Raw genomic sequence first — 24313 nt, 5'->3', positions numbered from 1 at the left:
TTTGCCTGGACCACCGTCTCTCGGACGAAACTATCGGAACGAACTTCCTGATATGGCGGAAATTTGATAATTGATCATGAGTACACTAGACGGCGCTTTTCTTTTTGCATATGGTCTCTTTCCTCCACCAATCAGGCGCCAATACGTCACTTCCATGACCTTTTAAAATGTGATTGTAAAAGTCCAACTTAGCCCCCCTTGTATCAAGGTTTAGATTACGATGTTTCCTGACCACCTCGCCAGTATACTTCTGCTCCTTGCATTTGGTGCTGTTGTTTCTTTTATTGTCTGCTTGTTTCCTTGATTGATTGATTGTTTGTTTTTGAATATACCAAAAACTAAAGTTTTGTCAATCAAGGGTTACAACTACTCCTCGACGACAATGACGGAGATGGCAGGAATAAGACCAGACACCCTCTTTTCTTTCTGAACTCAGTGATTACCTATACAGCTTGGATATTCAAAATGAATGCAAAAATAACTCATGATCTGACCATTTAGACCCTTGACCAATCCTTTCGTTGGGTAAACGATAAAAAAACCTTCGAAAACAAGAACAACCCCACCACGGCCACGAAGAAGTGCTCCCCAAGGCACCCACCGAAAGGCGGGTCGCTCCGCAACTCTGTATCCCAGGGGAGGAGGACAAAAGATCTTAACCAGTTTCGATTGGAGGGCCACCGTCCGACTTCGCAGGGTCCGCGCGACTGTGGCCATCACGCCAGGCGCGGCTAGTCGCTCCAGGCAACGCCCTAGAGACGGACTCCGCTACCGCTGCAAGCCCGACAACGACCCCGACTCACCAACAGCCTCGGCGCCACACCACCTATCGTAACGTTCGGTAACCTAAGATCTTCAAGGTAGGCGTCAGAGTGCCCTCAGACAGCTCCCAACTAACGTCCATCCCAACAAGAACCGCCAACAGACGGATCTGCAGGCGACCCCACAACACTGAAAGAAGGTCTTCGACCCCCTGCTCGACTTTGTTCCTGGATGTAGCCCCTACCAGACCATTTATAAACCATACAACCTACACGCCACACACCGTACCCTATACCCTCTCTACGGCCCCATTCCCCACACCATACACCCTACACTATACTTTTACGGCAAATTTCGTAGATCAGCGGTCGACTCGTTGAATGATTTACGGAAAAGTAGGCGCATGTGCATCTTTAGTGACCTTAAAGGGCCGTTAAAATAGGGCCGCCTGGGACAGGGCCGGATACAGCCGTGACAACTTGGATCGAGAAGGCCGTATACAACGGGCCATATACAACGAGCCATATAAAGCGGACCGGATACAACGGGCCGCATATAGCGGTCCAGGTATAACGGACCGGATATAGCGAGACTGATAAGAAGGCTGTTTTACCTGTGAGTGACTATTAAGTTGGAGCTAATTTGCCACGGTTATAACCGGCCTAGGGTTCCTACATGTTTCCGCCGCTCCGCTGTTTAGGGTGGCGACAACGTTTGTGATACTGGTTGCCGACAAACCAGCGTTGCTTACTTCGTTACCATGGCAACCTCCGCTGTTTTCGTCGACCATTTTGTCACACTCGCCGGTCGTGCGCTCGCACTAAGCCGCTAATCCTCGTTAGGGCTAGGGAGTGCCCACCGCTCTCGTTCCGACGGCGAGGTTTCGGCGTGTAATGCCGGTCTGTTGCGTTCCATTTTGTCGCGGGAACTCGCGTTTTGTTAAAAGCAGCGCACGCGTCCTGCTCACAACTTCAAAATATGAAACACCCGAATAAAGAGAGCGAGAGCCACCACGACCGCCATCCCGCTGAGCCTCCGACTTTTCTTATGAACGGAAACAGAAGTGGCCTCACAGTGTGGCCGCTGTTTCGAGACTACAGAAACTCAACGTTGTTTACGTTTAGCGAAATAAGAAGTGGGAAAAAATGGCGGTGGGAGAGGATCTGGGAAAGGGTAACAAGAAGTTGGCGCCACCCTAAAGCGGAGCGGAAACATGTAGGCGCCCTAAACCGGCCCAATATTCGCCCCCACATTAGGGGTACAGCTACAACATTATACCCCTCGACCCTACACCCCGCAATCCGATCATTCTACGTCCATCCTCTTCCTGCTGACCGTCAAGCTCCAGGTCGTATTCGTTTTCGCTCAACAGACACATTTCACTACTGCTACTGCTGCATAGCTCCCACCGCCTAACCGGGTTCGGCCGCTCATGGGTCCACATTATGCGGAGCGCAAGTTGGTCTGCTTCTTCTGCAGAAACTATGGTGACGTCAGAACGACACCGAGCTCTAATTGGCTTTAATTGAAGCAGAGTGGGTGGACCTCAAAGCAAGCTGCCGCGAAGTCTACCCACTATCCTTCAATCCTAGCCAATCAGAGCTCGGTGTCGTTCTGACGTCACCACAACCCCTGCAAAAGAAGCAGACGAACTTGAGCTCCGCATTTAGCCACTCTGTTACCCCAAGACTGTGCTTAGTCAAACCCACCGGGAAGCTCGGTGCTTAGACGGCTGCAGCCTGATTCCTTCAATAACCGCCTCGACGATCCCTTGAGGAAATACACGCAACGACTTAGTGAATCCGCGAAAAGCGATGTTTTTTTATTTTATTTATCTTTTCTTCTTTTTCACCGCTTCCCTTTACCCTTACATTAGAAGACCGTCGAATGTATCTAGACACCGGAATCATCTTATTACAAACACGGGTTGTGCGAGGTTGCAAGTCGCAACGACTCGGTATCTCAGCGATGCGTGAAAAGATAAGTAATTGCTGCTCCGTCCATTACTAAAACTTTGAAACGTGCTAAAAGCACGTTTCAAAGTTTTCCATCTCCAATCGTCGGCCATCAACGAAACGCATTAAGGGAACAACGGTCACTGGCAGCATAAGAAACTCGAGGCGTGGCTCGTAACGTTCACGTCTCTCACTTAGTGATTGGTTAGTCTGCGTTACTATCGGCTAATGCCGCATCCTGATTGGTCGAGGAGCGATGACGAGATCCACGGGACTCCCCCACGCCCCGCGTTCGTTAAGTTGTCGTTCACCATGCACCCATTCGAGAGGACTAACCGTCTGCACGATCCGAGTGTAAGAACGTGCGACGGGAGTCAAAATCATACATAAGCGCTTATTATCCCGGCATTTACGCGTGTTCCGTCTTTCGAGTAACGCTACGGGAGCTACACGAAACGAAATAACGCACTGCTAAGCAGCTCCGTGTCGAAGCGAGATCTTGAATGCCAACAGTTTGAAATTCGTAGGTAGCCTACTTGCGCTAAAGCGCGAAACACATGAACGACATAACCGTCCAATCCGACGTCCGATCAGGCAATACGACGGACGGAGGCGAGTGTTTTCAACGCTCTCCGATGCTACGAAAACCCTTCCCCCCCCCCCAGGTCATTCCGGCAGTCCGCACGTCGGATCGGACGGTTTCGTCGTACATGTGTTTCAGTGCTTGCTGTTACCTAAACTAAGTAATGAAGGTTCCAACAAATTCACTCGCAATTCATTCCCAGTGCGTATGTTAAAAAAATAAAAAAATCGTTGCCCTTTGAAACGTTCTTTTTTTTTGTAATTTATAAAGCACGCTCGACTCTCCCCCCCCCCCCCCCCCCCCCCTTCCCCCAGCAACTTCCCTGTGCGGGAAAGCCGAACCGACAAAGCGAACGCGTTTACTCAGGAATGCGGTTCACTTCGAACGTCATTACTGACTCTGCAGAAAGCCCAGCCACGCATCCCTCAGCACCCTATAAATACTCAACCAAAAATAAACAGACACGCACAAAAAAAGATTCTAACATCCGTAAGGCGGCCGGGGTATGGTGTGCTTCGGTCGACTTCAAGTTCGCTGAAAAGTCGGTTCCCAGTGTAACAGTTTTCGATGGCTTCTCTCTCCGGGCTGTCCCTTTCTTTGTCTTTGTCTTTCTTTCTTTCTTTCTTTCTTTCTTTCTCTCTCTCTCTCTCTCGACTTCTAAAAACGTTCATCAGGCCCGGTGGCCACCTCGGGTATATCTCGGGGTCCGAACTAAAAGCACCCCAGAGAGAAAGATAGCTCGAAGAGAGCGAGGGATGAAAGAAAAGGAAACCAGAGAGACAGCAGAACAGTTCAACGTGCCAAGTTCCAAAATCGCTCCGGCCGCCTGTCTTCCGACTTCCCACGAGGGAATGTGTTTATTTCCACGGGCGGTGTCTACGAATGGGAAAGACGGCAGAGGCCAAAGAAACCATCACAATATCCTCCTCTCAACTCCCTTTCACTCTCTCTCTCTCCCCCTTTTCTCTTCTTACCAACCTTACGAGACGTCACTACCGGGATTTGCCTCGCCCTGACGTTAGGAGTTATAATCCTCACTACTTATACACCAACTCATGTTTACAAACAAACCGGAGCGCCCCTAACGGACGCCACCGGCGTCGCGCATGTGCGATGGAGTGTGGGCGAGAAGCTCGCCGTCGCCCATAAACAAACTATTGAAATGCCATGTTGTCGGCGTCGGTGTGAGTCCCCCTGCCCTTTTTTGCGTTCGAATTGTGGATTCTACGTCTTCCTGGCAATGTCTGACTACTTCAGCGGCCTCAGCGAAATTAACGAGGCTCGTTACACCGTAAAACTCGGCGTGAATAATGGGACATGAGGCGATTCATTCCGCGTGGACGCCGCAGAATGGTCGCTAAAGCCTGATTCACATGATGAGATTTCTCTCGCAATTTTCAGTCGCGACGTCGCTCGGGCTGCAAAAGCGTGATCCATAGCTGGGGTGGTCGACGTCAATACTGAAAATCGCAAGCAGAGTCGTATCAAGTGAATTAGGCATAACAAGTCTGTGATGGTCACTGGTAACTATGATCAACATCTCTTTGTATCTACTGCTTACATCGAGCCTGCTTAACGACCTTCAAAGTTAAGTCTTTTGAGGCCTGCACTTACTTCTTATCGCAAGTACCAGGCCAGCATTTGGTCTACGGGCTTGTGTCGTCTAAAAGAGCAGACGACAAGCAGAAGCGTTTGAAAGAGCAGACGACAGTTCGAACGATCAGGCGGCCGTTCGAACTTGAAGACGCACTGAACGTAGTCCGGAGGTGGTCCGTAAACGTGTCGGTTTTCCGGCGTTTGTTGGAACAAAACAACCTGATGACCACAAATATCCGTGAATTTAACCCAAAGTGCTTCCCGCCCAAGCAATCGTGGTCCGACGGCGTCTGGTTTTTCATTTTCACGGCACATATTCACGTTCTCGGACGAACCGAGCACATGAAAACTGATCTTCACACCTTTCTCAACTTTTTTGGTACAGCCCCAGTCGCGCCGTTTTGACGAGAAGGTGGGTTTTTGTCAGATTCCTTTCAAAACAAGGCAAGAATACACGTCTCACCTGGGGGCTTCCGCCCACAGCCTACGACCGGAAGTGCGCCCGACGCCCCACTACCGCACCGTGACGTAACAGAGATGAGTTCGTGTATAAACGGTTGCAAGCGAAAAGTTTAACCGTGCGTGTAAGAATAAACACAGTGGGAGTTTGGAGTCGTATTCTTAAACCAATATTGTCACCGTTAACAGCCTGATACATTACTCTTACTTCCAATGACGAAAGCAAGATTAATCTCTTTTGAGAAATCATAGTGGGCGTGTGTCTTCATTCGGCGTTGATTATGCAGACGCTCTCACGGATAGAAACTCAGGGAGAGCGGGAGATGAGAGCAAGAGGGGAGGTGACAGCGCCAAGCTCTGGTTCAAATGGTTCGTGCGTAGCGTTCGAATGCGGACCAAGGACGCCGGACGCCGGCGTTCGGTGTTCGAACACGTTCGAACTGTGAATGGAAACAAGGGCAGCTAGCTCTTCGTCTGTCCACCGATTATTCCAACCGGGGTTCGGCGGTCTGACTATCCCGCGCGCTCTCATTTCCTTTCGGATCGATTTGTAAGAGCTTCGCGTCGCTATAGGGAGCTCGTGCCTTCCCTTCGAGGACGCACAGAGCACGCGCCCAAAGGGCCCCCAATGTGCGGTGCATGAGTGACAAAAAGTCCTTGTCCTCCTTGAGGCTGGTTCGCAGATTTGCAACGGTTGCGGTCGCATGCAACAGTAACAACGGCAACGGCCAAAACACCGCAACAACAGTGACTCACGGATTGCTTCGCAAAGCTACCCCTTGCATCGCTTGCCATGCTGTGTACGGCGAACACTTGTTCCGGTGACTTCGTTTGTCGTCGCGGTCGTTTCGGTTGCATGCGAACGCAACCAACGCAGATCTGGGAACCAGCCTTAATAGTTTTGACAACTTTGACAGGGTTGTACACTAGATATGAAACAGAGTATACATCCACCGTGGTACTGCGAGTTCTCATAGAGAAAGCAGCTGAAGGCCGCTGAGCGTTTGTGTTTGCACCACATGCGCTCCCATACACACAGACACGAGAATGCCAATAGTTAGAAAGCTGCTTATTAGAGAGTTTTAAACTAGGTGGCCCCAACGCTTTAACTCTCCCGAGCAGCTTTGGACGCAGTGTTATCAATTTTGCTATTTTCCCCGCCAAATGTACATTTTTAGAGCGCAGCTCTTAGGGGCCCGTTTCCGGCTTGAGCGGCGTCGGCGTCGCCGTCGGCGTCGGCGTCGGCGTAACCGCGCGGTGCATCATGGGAAATGTCCCATAATGCACCGCGCGAGCCCCCCACCGGGGTCACGTGACCTCGTGGGGGGCACGTGACCCCCGAGGTCACGTGACCCCGGTGCATCATGGGAAATGTCCCATAATGCACCGCGCGAGCCCCCCCCCCCCCCCCCCGAGGTCACGTGACCCCCCCCGAAGTCACGTGACTCCCCTGAGGTCACGTGACCCCCGCCGATGTCGCGTGACCCCCAATGACGTCATCGTCACTGATGACGTCCCCGGCATCCACATCGTCATCGTCATCATCACTGATGACGTCATCATCACTGATGACGTCACCGGCATCCACATCGTCATTGTCATCATCACTGATGACGTCACCGGCATCCGCATCGTCCTCGTCATCATCACTGATGACGTTACCGACATCCGCATCGTCATCGTCATCATCACTGATGACGTCATCAGTGACGTCACTGATGTCGTCACCGGCATCCACATCGTCATCGTCATCGTCACTGATGACGTCACCGGCATCCGCATCGTCATCGTCATCGTCACTGATGACGTCACCGGCATCCGCATCGTCATCGTCATCATCACTGATGACGTTACCGACATCCGCATCGTCATCGTAATCATCACTGATGACGTCATCAGCGACGTCACTGATGACGTCACCGACATTCGCATCGTCATCGTCATCATCACTGGTGAAGTCATCAGTGACGTCACTAATGACGTCATCGGTACCCGCATCGTCATCGTCACAGATGACGTCATCAGTGACGTCAGTGATGACATCATCGGCATTGGGGGTCACGTGACCCCCAAGGTCACGTGACCCCCCCCCCCCTGGTTAGTTTAACCCCCCAGTGCCCTTCCCTCCTCCTCCTCAAGAGCTGCGCTCTAATTCGGCGTTACAGGGAGTTGTAAGCAGCTTTCACTTTTTTTTATTTATTTTTTTTTGGGGGGGGGGGTTGTTTGTTTTGTTTGTTTGAAATTGTTTTTTTGCGGTTGGCGGTATATTTAGTGGTTTTCAAGTCATGTTAAGCAGGGGACACATGAGCGATGAAAGCGGGCGCCGCGCGGCAGCGCGCGGCAGTACCCATAGCAACCGGAGCACGCGTCCCTACGTCACTGTGACATACGCGCCTCCCGACGCGGCGCAGCTCCGACCTGGCAGGTCGGCCGCGCCGCCCTGGCGTCTCAGGTCGGCCAGATATTTCCGCGCTGTGCGCTCGTTGCGCCAGCGGCGAGCGGCGGAGAAACAAATATGGCGGCTGTTTGTTCGATCGCTTCGGTTTGGGTTCGGCGCAGTGTGCGGCTCGAACGCTCTCGTGAAGACGTTCTAGTCTTCTGCAAAGTTATTCGAAGTCTCATGGGTGACACGGAAGGTGCTGTGAAATCACCATTTCAACTAGGCGGGTCTTCGCGAACAACAACGATGCCGAGATTGGTTTTGTTTGGTGTTGCCAAAGCCGATCAGAGACTCCGAGCGAGATTGGTTTGGTGTTGGTGGTTTGAGTTGAAGGTGGGGAATCTGTTTTCCGGAATGTTACTGCCACCAATGAAAGAGTTAAAACGAGGCGGGTAGAAAAGATGCCGAGACGTTGCACTTTGCACGGGAGAAACCTTTGTTATCGTCAGTTTTGTCGAGCCAGCCATCGATGCCGCCGGGAGACGAAGAAACGTGTTGTGTGTTTCGGAATTTATCTGCTGGATTGGTAGGTGTTTACTTTGGACTGCGTTGGTAGGTATTTACTCTCATGCATACTCCTTTTATGGTGCTCGGGGATAACGCTTTGTCACTACTCATTTCATTGTCACGGCCTTAACACCTGATAGTTATTGCATTCGGTGCCATTTCCTATAAAGTCAATAGAACATCTCTGTGTACTTTTGAACGAAAGCGCCAAGTCTCTCATTAAAACTGGTCCGCGTCTCATACAAGCGATTTGCGCCAGCCTTTTTTGTTCAATCTGAGCTTCTTCAGACCCCTGAACGCCTTCGTAGCGGCGTTCAGGGGTCCGTATTTGTTCTGTGGTATGTTGTCTTCAGGACTGACACGCGGTGCATCTCCAGTTGTCTCAGTGAGTTGGACACGCTCCAGGGCCGTAACCAGGGGGGAGGGGGGGGGGGGGTTAAAGGGTTCTGACCTCCCCCCCCCCCCCCGAAATTTTTTTCTGGGTACGGCCCTGGTCGGTGCACTATACTTCGTTTCAGCTTCGGTCCGAGCGCGGCCGATGTTATGAGCCGAAGGGCCAATCAAACAGCGAAAGAGGCACAACGTCATGGCGTGCTCTCTGCAGTTGATAGGACCAGCCGGTATTCGCCGTCTCTCTGTGCGTGCTCCTCTGCCGGCTAGTTCTATAAAGCGCAGAGAACACGCCATGACGCCGCGCTTTTTGCGGTGTTTGATTGGCCCTTTGGCTCATAACATCGGCCGTGCTCGGACCGAAGCTGAAACGAAGTATAGCAGCCAGCCGTTTTTAATCTCCACCTCTGCGCACGCGCAGTGGCACCGGTCGGCTACCGGGTACCAAACCGGGACAGGTTCTTCGGTTTGGTATACCTCTCCATTATATGCCACCGATGCACATGATTCATAGGCGAAAATAAGACAATAAACATTTTCAAAATGGCCGCCGTTGTCCCCGAAACCCCCCCCCCCCCCCCCCCCCCCCCGAAATTTTTTTCTGGGTACGGCCCTGAGACGCTCCATTTTAAATTTTAAATGGATGTTTATACAGTCTACACAATAAATCATCTAAACAATTTCGATGTTTTTCTAATTGAAGTGGGTAGAAAGGAAAAGCAAACACTGCGTTGCTATCTGTTGTGAATATACCTTTTGCGGTGATGTTTTCTTCTACAGCATTCCTTTAACAGTAATATAATGGTAGCACAACAACGTATGCGCCGGTTATTTGCTTTATTTTTTTCCTCAATATGTAATTTACGTTGAGGGCATAAATAGTGCGTTTTGAAGCGAAGTAGTGCCAGTTACTCTACGTTCGGTGCCAATGGTGATCCCGAAAGTATGTGCATCGCGCGACAGGCTTTTGCGTGCATGTCTTTTGTATACGCAAATATCGCCGCGTATCGTCAGGTGGTGCATCAGGCGGAGCGCCGCGCGGCGCCCAGTTTCACCGCTCATGTACCCCTGCTTTACCGGTTTTTTTATTGCATGGTAAAATGTTTTTCCAATTTACATTTATCGATCGTAAATAGCTTAGTTTATTACGTTATAAGTTCGAGTCATGCGTCGTTATTTTTGCTTATTCTCAACAAAATTCTTGTCAGTGAGAATAAGGCTCCCGACGCCATTGAGGTATCATGCAAGCATACACCAAGGCATAGTGCTAAAACGGTCATTCTTGGCCTGTGCCATAAGTTAAGCGTTTTCTAGTGGTGTTCAATCTACCTTTAGCAGGCTTTTTTTTTAAAGTTGCAACGTTGTGGGGGCGCCGCATGCACTGCCCTTGCGCACAAGTTTTGCGCATGCGCCGTGCGAAGCCCCAAGATGCTCGAAGAACCCAATGCGTTGAGGCCCTCTATTCTATACCTCTCTATTCTTAGTGTTATTTCTCTTTTTTTTTTACGCAATTTTCCTCAAGACAGATGCAAACATTCTGCTTACTGACGGCCTTGCTCGCGCTCTCGCGTACAAAAGGACGCGCACTGACACGTGCGAAACTACAAAGATAACCGAGCTCATAAACTCGAATACAGAAGCGTATTACCTAAGCATTCGAGGTGGGCTTTCGGGGGGAAAATAATTGCGGATGATGGTGCAAAAACCCTAGGACCCCCTCAAAGCCGCGAGTGTCGGACGACCGCTGTAACACTTAGACCGTCCTTTCTAATGTGCGCGCGCCAAATGTTGTCTCAATATTTGTTTTTATTTTTGCGGATGGCCTATTAGGCACTTTGTGCTCCATAAAAAAAGGTCAATGTTTATTACAAATAAAAAAAAATACAGGGAATGGTACTCGTCTGGTACTCGTACGATCATAATAGAAAAATAAAAGTTCGAGCAAAGTTGACAAATAATAAGTAACCCGCAGTAGTTGTCCTTTGCACCCAGTAGCATGCTGATTAAACATGGTTAAAATTGCGCACAAATAGAAAGGAACAGAGGAGAGAAAAGAGACAGGCGCAAACTCACAACTTGATGTTTTGAAGGAAGAAAAAAGAACAACCCGCAGTATCAGCTCGGGCCGAGGCCACACTGGCACGGGGGCACCCGAGCACGCGGAGGGCACACAACATCATCCGATTGTAGAAACGCGCTTTCCTTGTCGGTTAATGCTACAGCAAGTTGGCTGACACAACGCTCGCCTGCGCGGAGTATACTAAAAGCTTCAAACATTTCCCTGGTGCGTTTTCGTGGAATCTGCCAATTATCGGGGTTTTTGGGAAAATATGGTGTACACTTACAAGCTTGATAATGCAGAGGTTGGTGACCCCCCACCGTGGAATTTAGAGAACGATTGTTTTCCCTTAACCGGTCATTAACACACCATCCTGTTTATCCTACGCAGGATATACCACATGAAAGGGGGATGTTATAAATCATACTGGTTGAACAGGCACCTAAGGGTGGACGTGTTTTGTGCTGCGCCTGTGACTTGTAATATTTTCTACTTTTGCTCGAACTTTAGAACAAATTTGGTCCATTTTCTTGAGGGGGGGGGGGGGGGGGGGCTGACATCACTAAAAGGATTCCGTATCTATTGGCTACCTGTTTTAGATAGTGGGACATTCTCTGTATATACGGAACCACTACCACGCATTTTTTGTCGAGAATACGTGCAGTTTTTTAGAGACGTGTAATAATCTGTCAAAGTCCACAGCTGACACTATAGGGCAGTTTTAATAGCCGATGAAGGACTTCTTGGGAAAAGGTCGATGCTTCGTGTCGCCATAAATTATTCCTGCCTAAAGCTTTCTTATTTGCCACATCCCGCATATTTCGCTAGTGACCTTCGTACAAATCATTACCGACACTTAGAAACAAAGTATTTTTGGGAGCTCGGTATCCCTGTAAAACAGAAAAATCCTGAAACTATAGACAATAAAACATTAGAACAATAATTCAATTGCCCAAGTACCAAGAAGAATCATGGGAATGTAGGTACACGCGTTGCACGCTCTGAGAGCGCAAAATAAAACATAGTGGTGATACACGCACACACAAAGTTACATTTGCTTTAGGTTCATGCTTTAGAACAGTTACTGCGGCAGACGCCGGCACGTGCAGAGAATTTAACTACGCTCTCAAGCATGTACCCCCGGTGCTTCGGAAATTTATCACTCCACTCCATGTCACGGGGGTTAAAACGCGGAGGTCCGAACCTAGAAATAGTCCCCAAACACTCCTGGTTTTGCGTTAGATGATTGTATCTGAAACCTTTATATTTCCAGAACAACATAGCTTTTGCAAAACTGTAAATTATACCGACACTTTCCTGAAAACGTCCACGCGTGCACTACACAAGAAAAGCGGACAACTCAAAAACAGACGAGAAGGTCGGACGGAAGCCAGGGCTTGTTACCTCACTGGGGTGCGACGTTCGATGCCACGTGCCAGTTTGTTGCCAAACAATGGAGGGGGAACCCTCCACGCATTGCGAAAGGTCCGTTTCGTTATGCACGGTCGCTGCTTCATCGCCTTTGTTCTTGTTCAAATCGATTGTGAAGTCAGATACCCATGACACGGTGTCCTTGAAACCGTTGTCAGATCTTAACTAATATTAATGTAGCGCCTGTCGAACTAAATATTCGCAAGTTATATCTGAAAGACGTTCCATAGAAGCGCTCCCGAGAATAGTGCGTCTGCGCAGGGCATTGCGCACGCTTCATCGGGCGACATTATTTGTTCTCATGACGGGCGGCTCGAGCGGCTTAGCAAGTTTTAGCATGACGTTTTTTTCACTGCCGTTGTGATGGTATATCGGTGAAAAATGACGGCTATCCGGAATTTTCGAAGCAGTGAGTGTGATTCAATCAAGGCATTTGTGAGCAAAGATCAAAATCACACTTCTGGGATTTACGTTGCAAACTGTCGAAGGCCATCTGGCAAGCCCAAGCGGAGGACTGAGGATTAAGTAGGACCGCTTGGGGTTCTTCTGACGCGCAACTAAAATGTCGGTTACACTGCGCCTTCTCCGCAATGAATATGTCAGGTTCCGGGAACCTGGGATGGTATTCGAACCCGCTCACTGGGGATCCGTAGTATAGCGGTTTGGCTCGAAGCCACCAAGGCGCCTTGAGCACTAAGATAAAGATTTACAGTGCAACCTCTATGTGTTTAATTCAGAGTCCGAACCTCTGTCCTGTGCGATCTCCGTATTACCACTCCAGTAAAAATAACAGTCCAGGGCCGGTTTGCTGGTAAATGACTGTACCTCTTCTCTGTAAAATACGGGAACCTCGGATAGGATTCGAACCCGCCAACTGGGGATCCGTAGTCTAGCGGTTTGGCTGGAAGCCACCAAGGCGACCTGAGCGCTAGGATAAGGATTTACAGTGCAACTTCTATGTGTGTAATTCAGAGATCAAACTTCTGTCCTGTGCGATCTCCGTATTACCACCCCCGTAAAAATAACAGTCCAGGGACGGTTTGCTGTTAAATGAGGGTATCTGTTCTTTGTCAGTTTGCGGGCAGCTCGGATTGGATTCTAACCGGCCAAATGGGAATCCCTAGTTTAGCGGTTTGCCTCGGAGTCATCAAGGCAGCTTGAAGGCTGTACAGTGCAACTTTATTTGGAGGCGTGTAATTCAAAGTTCAAATCTCTGTCCTTGTCGATCTCCGTATCGAACAGCACACTTTTTACAAACAAGCCCGCGTTTGCCCACCGGGTGAGGGCACTGCGCGAGCGCAGAAACCAGATTCGCCCGAGGCGAAGCATCTGCGCATGCGCAGTGCCTACAGCAGCGCCACCGCATCGGCGTGACGTCAGAGAGTGGAGTTTTTCTATTACCACTTCAGTAAAAATAACAGTTCAGGGCCTGTTTCGTGGTAAATGAAGGTATCTCTACCCGCAGTTAAAATAGCCGGAAGATGGATTCAGAGGTCATATGACCAGCTCCGTGGAGGCACGAGACAAAAGGTGACTAGCCTCCCATGCAAACAGCAGCCGTGAGTCCGTCCTTGTTTCGATTATTTATTTACGATTTTGCACGCAGAAAGGGTGGACAAACTTGATATGTAAGTAAAATAAATCGCATTACCCTATTTTAGAAGCCGCATGTAAAGTGGGGAATTTCGTGATAAGAGATATTTAAAGAAAACGACAGGGAAGGCTTACCCGCCAGAAGAATACCTATATTCATTAGCAAACCCGCCCAGAAGTGTGCAGGCATCGTCTCCATAGAACCCCCCCCAGTCTAAGGCCATGTGTCTTGGCATCCGGACCACCTCTACCAGACCCGCCAGTGTCCATTCTCCGTTCGTCTCCAACCTCGTTCTCTGCCCTCTTTCTCTTTCTTACTTTCCCCTTCCCCTCCACGACCCCCCCCCCCCCCCCCCCCCCCCTCAACCCACCCCCGTTTTCCTTTGCAACACCTTTCTTGGGCCGGCGCTTCTGTTCAGCGGCGTCCTTTCCAGTCCGCTTCTTTTCTTTTTACATTTTAATCCTTTTGAAGACGACCACAGTACTTCTAGGAAACGTATGTCTTCTGTCGTAAGATGTATGAACTGAGAGATGCTATTTGCTATACCTTTTGTATTATGTGATAGCTTGCATCACCTAGCTGAGAAATATTTACAACCATCCGATTTCGATTGTGCTATAAGTGCAATACGGCTCGGATTTTATCGGGATCGGGAAGGATTCCTTCTTTATAGACTATGTGACCAAGGACTCAAACTGATCTGTTCCCAAAGCGGCACTGCTTTGTGTTCAGTTGTAATCCTGCTTTAAAAATAGGAGACAGACTGATATTAAGTCGTTTTGAATGATCTTTAAACGTTTGAGAAAAGTTGACAACATCGTCCAGGTAACATAGAAAAACTTTCCACTTCAGACCACAAAGCACGTTGTCTATAATCGGCTCGAATGTAGCGGGCGCAGCACATAATCCAAAAGGCATGACGTTACACTCGAATAATCCGTCTGGAGTGGAAAATGGGGTTATAGCTTTGACAGATTCGGCAATGGGAACCGGCCAGTAACCAGACCGAAGGTCAAGAGAAGAAAAAAAAGTAAGAACACTGAAGGCAGTTCAATACATCGTCAATACGCGGCATTGGATGCACGTCTTTCTTAGTTACTGTATTGAGATGGCGGTAGTCGATGCATAACCGGACGGTGCTGTCTTTTTTTTTCTCTCACCAGGACAACTGTCGAAGCCAATAACTGCAAGAGGGGCGTATGACGCCTTTTTCAAGCATTTGATTGACCTGTTTACGTACTAACTCCCTGTCACCTAAAGACACCCGGGAAGGGGGGGGGGGGGGGGGGGGGGTGTTGTCGTAGAGTACTCTAAGAAAAAGCCCGTGCGTCTACTTTTCCGCACAACACACGGAGAGCCAATCACCGCAACATACGGAGGAAGCTGAGCGAATGACAATGCCGATACACATGTTTATACCAAAAAACGCAGTCTGAGTTGTGACATTAAGCAGTGCAAGCGTGACGTTTTGCAATGCATTAGTCACAACTCGGACTACGTTTTTTGATCTAAACCTATGGTTTAGCATCGTCATTTGCTGAGCAGCCTCCTTAAGTTACGGCGAATGGCTCTCCAAGCTTTGTGCGGAAAAGTCGACGCACGGGCTTTTTAGAGTGTAAGGGTGTCACTAACATCTATGTTATGCTCCGTGGAGGTCATGCGACCAAGTGAAGACGGGTTAACATCGAAGCATTGTTCGTGGCGTCTGAGTATAGCCGATAGATTTTCGTCTGTGACGCCTCAAGTTTTTCATCAAGCGTGTCGACCAAAATAGGGTCGAGGTATTGATCGGGAGAATAGTACTCAATTTCAGTACGGCAAGTGTTGTGCGTTTCGAGTGATGTGAGCTCAAACTCGTCATATACTGACACTTTTACCACTGTAAAACCTTGTGGAGGAACGCATGTGTAAAACAGGGATTAGTACCAAGTGAAGCTAACCCGTCTATGCACGTAGTTATACAATACGGCACCACGATACCACTCTTAATAAAATTTGTTGCGGATGGACTAATTAGAGCTGTAAACTCGACACAGTGAGGATATTTTACGCTCAAAATGACGGATAGCGTAAAGAAAATGTAATATTTTCTGGAAAAAACAAAAAAACGAGCGTTTTATTTGGAGGGGGTTGACAAACGTCAGGAGCACCTACTTCAATAACTCAACCTGTGCACTGGAAAAACTTATACGCGTCTCAGAAAGTCAAGAAATCCCATCCAAGTATAAGTTCATGAAAACAAGCGTAAAAAACGACCAATTCAATTAGAGGAGTTAATTGATTAGTATGAATACGCGCAGTGACATTTTCCTGACGGTATTAAATTCAGCTTACCAGCCGTAAGAAGCGCATACCCGGAAAAACGTGTTCTCACTTTCATGAGGCGTTTACAAAGATCAGACCGTATTACCGATACTAGCTCCTGTGTCTAGTAATGCCTTGACCGGTACACCTTCGACAATAACATCAATCATAATTCGCGGGTTATGAAGGCTTTCGGAATACGATTTCGCTGCAACTCTTGCCTCATATGTTGCAACGAGTAGTTTCCCCTTTGCGTGGAGTTGCTGTTACGAGTGATCATTGGTGATGGAGACCGACGGCGCGGTGACGGGGAGCGGCTGGTCATCCGAGATCGGTCTCTCTTGTCGGGTGCAGGGGATGAGGTCCTTTAACTGTCACGACGTCCTGCGTGCGTCGAAGAGTAGCGGTCGTGGTACGACTCTGAATACCCGGAATAGGTTGCGTCTCGAAGATTGTATGCTGGAGAAATACGACGGCAGTATCGGGCGATGAGTCTAGCGATGCCACAGCTAAAGCAAATTGAATGTCCGTCCCGTGCTCTCCCGTATCCCGGCTGGTTGTTCATTCGGGGCGGATGCGAAGGGGAAGCGTACGGTGGTGCCACTGCAGGTGCTGTCCATGCAGCAACTTTTACATACGTTGTTATTTTCTGGGGAGGGGCTGTGGGTGAGGCAGGTCCCGACTACCTAGGCGGCGACAACTTCTTCCTGAATCAAGGAGCGGATACTCAGCGGAGCGACCGAAGTTGGTAGCTCGCGGGATTCACGACCTATAGTACGATCGGGCCTAGAATTCGCGCCACTTCATCGCGAACAAACTCACGGATGTAGTTCCGGAGGCTTTCACGAGATGGGAAGGATTCGTCCGATGACGCGACGACGCTTGCAATCGCCTGTACTGGTGTTGTAGAGCGCGGTACTGTGAGACGCTGATGGCGAATTTTTCGGTAGTTTTAACAAGCAGTTTGTTTACTGTAAGATCGCTATGGGTGGAAAGAAGTTGAAGTGCCCCCCATCTTCAGAAATTCTCTTCAAAATGTGGTTAACCTTTTTCTTGTCGGGCATCTCGCTATTGAATCGGCGACAGAGCTGGAGTGCCTCTTCAATATATGCCAAGAAGGTTTCCTCTGGTTGTTGAAGCCGCACGTTGAGTAGCCTTTCGGCAGTGAGTTTTCGGACCGCGGGTCCTTCAAAGACTTATTTGAGTTTTGTAACTCTTCCCAGTTGTTGAGGGCGGCTTCGTTTTCTTGAACCACAAGTTGGTGACGTTCAAAAGATGGAAAACGGAAAACGGCGTTGTTTAACTCAGTGGCCGGATCCCATTTGTTGTGGCGACTGACTCGCTCCTAAGGGTCTCATTCGTCGTCGACGTCGTCGTCGCTGGCTCCAGAGAACCGTTTTGGGTCGCGTTGGCGAAGCGCTCCGGGCCACACGACGGGTACGGGGACGTCGGGAGGATGGCTGGAGTTGGAAGCGTAAGGAACTCGTTGAGCCGGCCTGCCTGGTGGATGCGAAGACGCTGCTTTGAAATTCCATGTTGATGTCCAAGTACTGAGGAGGTTGAGGTCGAGGAAAGTCTGCAATCCTCCACCAGTTTTTAGATGAAGATGTCGCAGTCGTTTTAGTATACGATGATTGGGCAAACTGAGAGTCAGATTCGAACTGATTCAGCCAGTCCGCGCCAAGCGTGCATTTATTGATGGTGATATTTGTGACATATGAAGACGATGTTTGAATGGGCATCCTTATCTCCTCTGTAACAATATCCACACGAATCAAGCAAAAATATATAATCGAAAGAGTCCGGAGACTCCTCCAGCATCACTAGATGGTTGTGCACGTATTCACCTCAAGAATTGTAATGTAAAAGAATCCTCTCCCAGCGGAACATTACGAATTTCCCCTTTCATGTGTTGAATTAAGATATAGGAGGGCGCACCTTATCTTGATGTTATTTTATCGAGACGTACACGTTTGAAACGTGCACGTCTCGATTGTTTGTTTCTTTTTCGGCGACCAATTTTTGTAAGAACTAATTCGCAGGGCGCACGAATAAGGCGCAAAACTTCCTTTTCTCTTGATGTGACAACGAATAGTCTCAGCAAGTATCAATGTGGCCGATCTTTCTTGCTTCCTCGGAGAAGGCGAAGGGTCGCGAGTGGGCAGAGAGAGCAGACGCTCCCCGACCGCAGCTAGGGTCGACCAATAAATCTTCCTCCCTCCCCGCCCACGCCGAGCCGCGCGGTACAATATTTACGCGTCCAGTTGGCCTCTCTGCAGGTGTTCTCCTCCTGAGTTTTCTTTTTTTCCGGGACGGAGCGACGCGCGTTCTTGCGCTCCACATTTGCTTGCAAAGTTGTTTCCTTGCACGCGGTGCGCCAGGAGGCACGCCCGCATATATTTTCGTACGGGTTTAGCATCAAGCGACCACGTGCGGGCAGCTGTCATTTGTTTCTTGGGTGTTTCTGTGTTGTTTTCTTTTATATTTTATTATGTATTTCTTTTTTTAGAAGCTCGCGAAGACCACCGCGGGATTGCAAGCACGAACTGCCCTTGATGACGGAAACGGGTAAAAAAAGACTCGGAGGAACGTGGGAGTAAGACGGGGAGATGCATAACCACCCCAAACAAGCATACTTATAAAAAAAAAAAAAAAAAAAAAAAAAAAAAAAGTGGTTAAAGCGATACAATTTAGTCGGCCGCGTGGGAAGCTGAAAAGTTCCGTTTCGATTGGTCCCTCCGTTTTCTTTATTTATTTATTTATTTAGGGATACTACCAGCTCCAGTCAAGGAGCTATAGTAGGAGTGGTTCCAACATAAACACAGTACACACAGCAACACCAAGCGAACATTAAATAAACACGTTAATCGTAGCGTTCCACAGCCGCTATAAAAGCATGAACAGAGGTTAAGGTGACAATATCATTACTTAGATTATTCCAGCTGCGAATTGCCCGAGGAAAAAAAGAATACCGGTAACAGTCATTTGTAAACCTGTATTGCCTTAAAGATCTAGAGTGGTTTAATCGTGAGGACCCGGACAATGATGGCTGTAAGTAACTGGTGCTATCAATGTGAATGCTGCCATTTAGTATGTTATATAAAATTTTTAACCTTTCGACATCGGCCATTTTATCCAATGATTGAAGCTGGGCCCTTGCAAGTAACTGAGTGGGGGATGTATTCCTGTTAAAGTTATTATATATAAATCGGGCTGCTTGCTTTTGAATACTTTCGAGTTTGTTAATACCAACCTTTGTGTAAGGGGACCACACTGATGAGGCATACTCTAAAATTGGTCTTACGAATGCTTTGTAGGCTATGAGCTTAGTATCAGGATCGGCAAATTTTAATTTCCTTCTTAGCGCAAACAGAGTACCTCTTGCTTTGTTGACGGTCGTTTCCAGGTGCAGGTTCCAGTTTAGCTTGTTATTGAATATTAATCCAAGATATTTGAATTCGTTTACCCGTTGTAATGATTGACCGCTGAGATTGTAACTGAATAAAATTGGTCTTTTTTGACATGATACTGTCATAACAGCTGTTTTATCATAATTTAGTTTTATTTGCCATTGAGTACACCATTTAAATATTTCGTCGAGTGCTTTCTGTAACTTATAATTATCATCCAGGTCACCTAATTTTTTATATATTATGCAATCATCAGCAAACAAACGCAGGGGAATGTTGATGTTATCAGCTATGTCATTAATGAAGACTAAAAACAAAAGGGGACCAAGTACAGACCCCTGAGGTACACCGGACGTGACAAGAAGTTTGGAGGAGTCAACTTTTTTGTAATGAACATATTGGGTCCTGTTTGTTAAGTACGCCGTGATCCAGTCAGTTATTTGAGAGTTTTTTTAGTACATTTGAAAGCTTGACTATTAGTTTTGGGTGCGAAACCTTATCAAATGCCTTTGAGAAATCCAAAAATACCACATCAGTTTGTCCCCGCTCGTTAATTGTTTCCGCCAAGTCGTGAGTTAGTTCAATTAGCTGGGTTGTGGTCGAAAGCGATTTTCTGAAGCCGTGCTGTTTTTTATATATAAGGTTGTGTTTGTCCAAATAACTTGCGATGTGTGTAAAGATGATGTGCTCCATTAATTTGCATGTTGTACTTGTTAAAGAAATGGGCCTGAAATTAGATGCTAAGTTAGAGTCGCCGCCTTTGTGCACTGGAATTACTTTTGCCGTTTTCCAATCACTAGGAAGGGCAGCGTGCTCAATAGAAGCTCTGAACATAATGACTAAGTACTTCGATACCCATTCGGAATATCGTTTAAGGAATGTGTTTGGTATCATATCAGGGCCCGCACTTTTCTTTGTATCTACTTTAGTTAGTAATAAGTTGAAAACTCCTTCCTGTGTTATAGTTACGTCATCAATTTTAGGAACTAGACTAGGACGAAAACCATGGGTCAGCCCGTCGTCATCAGTAAAAACAGATTTAAAGAAAGCGTTGAACTCATTCGCAGACAGGTTACTTTGTACAAATGACTTCCCCCTGGGTGAGATGTACCGCCAAAATTTTTGTGGCGAGCTTTTGATGAAAGAACGCAAAGTCACATTGAAAAACTTTTCTTTCGCTGTACGGATCTTTTTTTTAATGCTTGAGGTTAGACCAGAGATTAGCTGGCGACATGATGATGTCCTATTTCGATTAGTTTTCTTCCTCACTCGGGCAATTCGACGCTTCAAATGCAAAATATCTCTATCAATCCAAGGGTTATGAACATGAGTCTTTTTCATTCGATAGGGCACATATTTCACCACACATTTGTTCACTTTATTTTTAAAACTAAACCATAACGCCTCAACGTCTGCACCACATTCAATAGACAATTCTTCAAATGTGCCAAGAGACAACTCCAAAAAATCTATTATAGAAACATCGTCAGCTCGGTTGAAATCGGGAATTGAAACTACTGTAGTGCGGGATCTAGGTGTTTGGCCTAAAGAAATTGACACATGCACCATGTCATGATCTGAGATACCCTCTACCACTTCAAAACTGTATTCTTTTGAACCCAGGTTATCAGATAAAAAGACCAAGTCCAGTAGCGACTCAAACCTAGTGGGGCTGTTAATTATTTGTGTCAAGTTAAGAGAAAACGCCAAGTCAATTAAGGCTTCCCCATTAGCACGATCCTGGCTGTGTGCGGAAAGGGTATCCCAGTCGATGCGTGGTAGGTTGAAGTCACCAAGTAGTATAAAATTAGTGGAACACTTAACATGTTGGAGCAGATAGGTATTGAGGTCGATAATCATACTAACGGGGGTATTTGGTGGCCTATAAACTGCGCAGACCATCAGAGAAACATTATGACAAGTGAGTTTGCACAACAAGACCTCGTAATCAATTGACATAGAAACGGGTGTAAGCTGATAAGATTGCTTAAAAAATATTGCTATACCGCCTCCCCTAGAAGCCCTGTCTTTCCTAACAATATTGTACCCAGGTGGGCATAGTTCAGAATTATCAATGTTAGGGTGAAGTCATGTCTCCGTTATAACCATAATGTCCTTAGAGTGCAACAGTAGAATATGTTCAACTTCTTCTACTTTATTGGCCAAACTTCTTGCATTAACATTTAACACTTTGAGCTGGCACTTCTGAAAACCCGCAGGTCATTGCAGTGGTATCTGCTTTTACAGTGGTATCTGCTAGTGCCCCTTCTCGGCAAAAAATTATCACATACAAACGCAGAACCCCTATCTACAGGGACGCATTGCTCTCCTTCTCCGTGTCTCTCCTCACACACGGCAAGGCTCTTTCTCCCTTCCCCGCCCCCCCCCCCCCCCCCTCCCCCACTGCCGCCGCCCACGTTCCGTTCTCGTGTGTTCTCCGCGCCTTTAGTGAACAGCTCGCGTACGTACTTTCACTTCTTCCACCGCTGCAGCGGTCACGGGCGCCCCATTATAAAAGAGCGCTTCAGCAAAAAAAGAAAGAACGTCTCTGTGTCCTTCTTTAACAGATGCAAATACTCGTGCAATCGTTCTACCAAAGCACACACATCACATACGTCTCCTACATCAATCACACTGAAGGCAAAGTACCCATTGCAAACAATGTAATGTCAGCGGTAGCCGGGTGCTGACGTTCCGTTATTTAATAATGCGACGTTGATTGGAGAAAATGAAATAGCGTTTATTATACTAGATTAACTTCTGATTACATGGTTTCTTGCGTGCGTATACGTGGCGTGCCTCCGGTCGTTCTGTGAGAGGTTTCTTCCCACGCAGGCACAAGCGGTGTCTTCTTCCCAGCCAGGCGCTATGGGCGAAGTTCAGTTCACGCTCTCGCGGAGCGTAAACAAGCTGGGCCCGCAACCCCGTGCGCTTGCTGCGCTCGCAAAAGTCACGTATTGAGGATCCATTACAGATCCCGCTGAGGCAAGACAAACAAGTATAGACAAACGAGCTGGGCCAAGCTAACAGTAAAGCACACTGGCTGATGGCAAATCTCCTTGAATATGCTTTTCCATAATTTAACAGCTACAGCTTGTCAATCGCAGCATAACTTGCGTAGTCGTTTGTTTTCTAATATATTGTTTTCTAATATTGATAAGAAGAGTAATTTTAGGCTAATTTACAAGTATTGGGCTATGATTAACGATGGCGGCATAGGATAGGCACTTGGCCACGTGGCCGTCCGTTCTGGCTTCGAGTTGAGAGGATGAATGATGCTCATATTTCTCGAATTTCTTTGGCGACTGGCATTGTCTAGAAAGAAAAAAAAACTAAAGCAAGTTTATTCAGTTATTAACGCTAAGCAGTGATTCTAAGTAGTGTTTAGCGAGAGTAGAGAAATCGTTCCATGGCGAAGAAAGAAAGCGAAGTTTGGTTGCTTTCAAACCAAAAACAAGCCGCAATGGATAAAAAAGACAGAGGCAGGCAAGCAAGAAACATGTTCAACATTGTGAAAACATAAAAAGGGGGACAACACGCAAAACAAATTTTCGTCAAGTTTTTTTTGTTTCTCAGACCCGCAATATTGATTCCTCGCAATTTGGTTTACAAACGTCAGTGCCTACAAAACCATTCTTGCCTTAAAGCGACAGACTCGATAAAATTGATCGCAGAGGTTGAATGACTTTATTGGATCAAAGGATGTACAAGAGACGTAAACTGACCGGTTTCGAGTACACCATCGAGCGATCAGAGGAAAGAAATGAGCCCCGTGTCGCCTCGGCTGTCCGGTTGCCCCATCCCCTGCCTTTGCGTTGGTGGTGAATCCGAGTGCGTAATCTCAAAGGTCGGCTGCGCGCTTGGGAAACTCGAACCATTGAAAGGGTCACTCAACCCTGATTTCAAAGCTTGTTTGTTTGTTTGTTTTTTTGTTCCGAACCTAGAAAGAAATAGGTGTACCGTCGCACCGTGCATTAGCACTAGTGAAAAAAAAAGCGTTCACGTTTCTTCAATGGCATGCTTACTGTTCTACAAAGTGCGACACAGTTAATAGAAAGACACAGTCGAAAGTTTTCCTTTCTTTGCGTTTTACACTTCCTTTTGTTTTTATTGTGTAACTTAACGTCACACGATGCGAAGCACAAACTACGGATGTAATTCTGTGTGTTCGATAACCTCTGTGAGTAAAATGCAAATATTTCTTCCTGTCGTGAATACACGGTGGGGCTTAGGTTCCGTTCCACCTACAGGGGCGCAAGGTGTAGGGTTCGCACTGTAGGCAATTCATTTCTAACAAAATCGCTATCGTATCGCTCGTTTCCCGAGTTGCTTTGCAACAAAAGCCTTAATGTGACTCTTTGCTTTCTATTCCGATGTCGCTATCGCGCGAACTGTTTCCAACAGTGCAATCATGAAAACTATCATCGACAAAACTTGCTTGCTGCCCTGTAGCTTTCCTGGTGATAATATCTCTCCCCTGTTTAGTCCTGCTATTCTTATATTTGAACATAAGCGACGCTGAAGAGTCGTTCCACCGACGCGTTCGAAGGAACGGCAGTGTTGTGCTTCAGCAAGAGTTGGTGGATCTGGGATTCCCCTCTCTCTTGGGTTCTCTCTACTTCTAAAGTTCGAAGTTGACAATGGATAATGTGCCTTCCCGCGTTGACAGCCTCCAAGTATACATTCGGTCCGCTGGGTGAAGGACATTCCCAGCTGTAGAGTTCAGTATAGCAACGTCTATCGCTGGACACGTCAGCCGAACTGTTCGACTCACGTGTTCAGCAATATACTTTGCTGTACTGTCATACTACTTATTTGTGTTT

This window comes from Ixodes scapularis, unplaced genomic scaffold, assembly GCF_016920785.2.
Source record: "Ixodes scapularis isolate PalLabHiFi unplaced genomic scaffold, ASM1692078v2 PGA_scaffold2__306_contigs__length_199485367, whole genome shotgun sequence".
Classification (NCBI taxonomy): domain Eukaryota; kingdom Metazoa; phylum Arthropoda; class Arachnida; order Ixodida; family Ixodidae; genus Ixodes; species Ixodes scapularis.
Note: the sequence above shows the minus strand (reverse complement) of the source record.